Genomic DNA, 4,389 nt, shown 5'->3' with positions numbered 1-4,389 from the left:
GGTAGCTTTGGCACCTACGCTTCCCGCGACTTTCTTTTTGGGGGCCATTTTTACGCGGAGTTTGGACAGTCTGGACCTTAATGGCCTTTAGGACGACAGGCTTGGGTAGGAAAGGTCATTAGATGGGGGTTCTTCGCCAAAGGGGTGGTTTGAGTGTGGCTCCTCGCCTTCACCTCTCGCCAACTCTCTCTCTCTCTCTCTCTCTCTCTCTCTCTCTCTCTCTCTCTCTCTCTCTCTCTCTCTCTCTCTCTCTCTCTCTCTCTCTCTCTCTCTCTCTCTCTCTTCTTCTTCTTCTTCTTCTTCTTCTCTTCTCCTTCTCTCTCTCTCCCTCTTCTTCTTCTTTTCTACTCTCCTTCTCCTACTCTCTCTCTTCCTATTCTTCTCTTCTTCTCTTCCTCACCTCTTCCTCTTCTTCTTCTTTTCTCTTCTTCTCCTACTCTCTCTCTCTCTCTCCTTCTCCTCCTCTCTCCCTCTCCTCTTCCTCTTCTTCTCCTACTCTCTCTCTCTCTTCTCCTCCTCTTCTCTCCCTCTCCTTCCTCTTTTTCTCCTTTTCTCCTTCTTCTCTTCTTCTTCTTCTTCTCCCTTCTCTCTCTCCTTCTCTTCTCCTCTCCCTCTCCTCTTCCTCTTCTCTCTCTCCTTCTCTTCTTCTCTCCCTTTCCTCTTCCTCTTCTCTCTCTCCTTCTTTTCTTCTCTCCCTCTCCTCTTCCTCTTTTTCTCCTCTTCTCCTTCTCTTCTTCTTCTTCTTCTCCCTTCTCTCTCTCCTTCTCTTCTTCTCTCCCTCTTCTTCTCTTCTTCTCTTCTTCTCTTCTCTCTCCCTCTCCTTCTTCTTCTCTCCTTCTCCTTCTCTCCCTCTTCCTCCTCTTCTCTCTCTCCCTCCTTCTTCCTCTTCTTCTTCTCTTCTTCTCCTTCTCTCCTTCTACCTCTTCTTCTTCTTCTTCTTCTTCTTCCCTCTCTCTCCCTTCACTTCTTCTCTCCCTCTCTCTCTCCCTTCACTTCTTCTCTCCCTCTCCTCTTTTCTGCTCACGAGGGGGGCTACAGCAGACTAGCAGTCGAGGAGGGGGGTGCCTTCAGTCGAAAGCCCCAAGGGGGCGCTATTACTACCGAACAGAGGGGGGTGGCTTCAATCGAAAGGCCCAGGTGGCATTGTTGCAACCGCAGGGAGGAGGTGAGGAGCACGAAGGTGGGGGGCGCTATTGTCTGCCATCATCCAAGGGGGTGCCGTCTGTAGCCAAGGGAGGGGGAGGAGCCTCCCCTTTTATAGGAGGGGGAGGAGGTGGGTGGCATGGCCATCCCTCCCACCTGGGGGGCTACATGCCCCCCATTACCACCACATCACTCCCTCTCTCTCTCTCCCCGACGTGCTGTCGGTGGGGAGAGAGAGGGGGAGTTTAAAAAAATTGAACTAACAATATTTTTTTTTTGAAATTAAGGGGGGGGGGGGTTCCTATGGGGGAGAAAACACGGGAATGTTACATCCTCTCCCCCTTAGAGGAATCGAGATGTCCTCATCTCAAGAGGACCTGGGGGTATTGTTGGATGAGAGTATCTTCATCCACCCAGGTGGCATCCTCTTCGGGATAATCTTTCCACTGGATGAGGTATTCTCTCAAGGTCCTTGACCTCAAATGCCTCTCCCTAACATCTAGGACTCTATCAAGCCATAGCTCAAGGACTCCTTGGCTAGGCATTACAATTTGCTGATCATCAAGTACATGGTTCGGATTAGGTAGATACTTTTTCAATAGGCTAACATGGAATACATTATGAATCTTTAGGGTTGCGAGTAGATGTAGTCTGTAAGCATTAGGTCCTAGGCACTTAGTGAAATTATAAGGTCCACAATACCTTGGACTTAGCTTCTTGTACTCTCCCAAGGACAGTGAACTCTTTTTAGGGCGTACACGGATGAAGACCATATCACCTTCAACGAAGGATCTATCTTGCCATTTCAAGTTAGCGTAAGCCTTTTGTCTATCCTTGGCAGCTTGGATGTCTTGTCTTATTGATTTAATTTGATCATCCATGTCTTCTAGCATCTGCCTTGAAGCTTCTACCCTCAAAGTTGGATCCGAGAAGCTCAAAGGGGTACGACAATCGTGCCTGGTGTCTCACCCTGCCCACCACCTATCAACATGTGCATGGCGGTGGGGGAGTCCTTCACCCTCGAGGTGGCCACGGACTGGACGAGGTGGCCAGGGGGTGGTAGGCCATGTGGCCTCCCTCCTCATCATCATTATCTTCATTATCTTCTCTTCCCCCTGCCACCTGTTCGGCATCGATAGGGGGGAGGACATAAAAAAAGTTTGCTTTTTTTTTAAAGAAGAGAAAAAAAACATTTTTAAAGAGCCTCCTGAAGGCTTGTTCGTGCGCGTGGAAGGGAGTGCAAATCGAGAGAGGGAGATTTAACCATTTTTGTCCTAGTATCTTACAATTCATGTATCGAATGTAGGAAGCTCGAGGGCTACTAAAACTCATGGCTCAATTGAGCAGGGGGCTTGCTTGTGCACAGAAGCATAGGGGTAGCTCACATTTGAAGCGTAGGAGCTTCTTATTAATGGAAGTAGGGAGCTTACTGATATCTATAATAGAGGAGAAGGAAGAAGAAGATTATTGATTTTTGTTCTATATCTAAGAGAGCTCTAGGCTCAATGAAATTGAGAGGGAGGCGATGATGTTTTTCCCAAATTTAAGTTTGCAATAATACATAAAATGCCTCGATTGATCATGCAGTGCAAATTTGCTAATTTTGGCTATAGTATTAGCCTTAAATCATTAATGCTAAAAGCCTTAGTCTAAAAGGCTTTAATGATAGCCTTACATTATCCCCTTTCACACTATGGAGACTTTGAACTAGTTCAAACTTGTGTTCACACTCAAAGAAGACTTGAACTAGTTATCTACAGAGTTGCTTTCATATAGTGAGGATGAACTGAATTGGTTTGGTTTGAACCAATTCATAGGTTTCGTGTTCACATTGCAATGAGAAGAACTATTTGTTTCAAGGTCAAAGGTTGGTTTCTATGCCACTTCACATGCCAATTTGAATATGAAAATTTATTAGAAAAAAAATTATGGTTTGAGCTTGTCACGGGCTTCATAGGCTTGGCACAAAAATTTGCAACAAAAAAGTATTTGGATGCTTTTCGGAATGTACGAGCACCGTTTTGATGCCCTTTTAGAATTTCTTATTGGACAATCAATATATCACATGTGGCATTATGTATGGATATATTTGATAGTAGTTGTATGACAACTATATCATTGGAACTCAATTTATATATATATTCTTGTGTATTCTTAATGCTTTTTGGTCTCAGATTTGAGTAGTTGATGCTCAAGTCTTGTTCACATGCTTGAATAGTGATTTGCCACACTGTGCATTGATAGTTTTTTGAAATTGCAACTATCATAATGTTAGAACTGATATAGATTACCTAGATTGTTGGTGACAAGTTGACCAAGGACAACTACATTGTGTGGTCTTATCATATGGAACATTTTTTGATGGCCCGAGAGGTCCATGGGATCTCATAATCGGTGAAGATGGATACCTTGAACTTCGTGAAGAGCGGAGGAAAAGAAGGCCTACAAAGACTGGACATGTAAACGAAGGGTTTTACATTGGATATATATATGCCTTTTAGAGACATTGATCATGCACATCAAGAAAGCTAGCATATGTAAAGATGCTTGGGATATTATTGAGAAGATATATGGCACTTTCACACAGAGGCAAGGAAGTTACATCTAAAGGAGAGATTACATAGTATATGGTGTGGGAATCCAATCATCAGTGATTATGTTGCAAAGATAAAGCAAATTATGAAGGACATTGCTTTGATTAATACTCTTATGAGGGATGATGTGATGACTGGTTTCTGTTACTTTGAATGGACTTGGACCTACATACAAGTCCCTCAACACTTCAATTTTTGTGAGAGGTGGTTTTACACCTCACTTTGAATAGATGATTTCTTTGTTGCTTATGGAAGAAATAAATTTGAGTCTTAATGCATCTGACAGTAGGCTAAATGCTAGTTAGGAAAGTGTATTCTACCATTAGATAGATCATATTAGCTCATCAAGAGCTAGAGGATCTTCATATGCTCATGGAGAAAGCTTTGCTCATGGTTGTAGCTCTTTTAGTCATGGAGAATTTATACTTAGAGGTAGGGGGAGATACTTTTCTAGAGATAGAGGATGGTCTAGTGCTTATAGAGATTCTGCTTGCCATTATTGTGGAGAGTTTGGCCATTTTGAGAAGGAATACTACCATAAGTAGAATGCTATATCTAGAGGTCATGGAAGGACATAGGATGGTCATTATGTGTTAGATATGCCCAATGCCCCACCCTCATAAGGTGCGACCAATGATCCATGGTGCTCAAA

The sequence above is a fragment of the Lygodium microphyllum genome, chromosome 15 (assembly GCF_053477565.2).
Source record: "Lygodium microphyllum isolate KBCC chromosome 15, Lygodium_microphyllum_v1.1.10, whole genome shotgun sequence".
In the NCBI taxonomy this organism is placed as follows: domain Eukaryota; kingdom Viridiplantae; phylum Streptophyta; class Polypodiopsida; order Schizaeales; family Lygodiaceae; genus Lygodium; species Lygodium microphyllum.
This window is presented reverse-complemented; position numbering follows the sequence as displayed.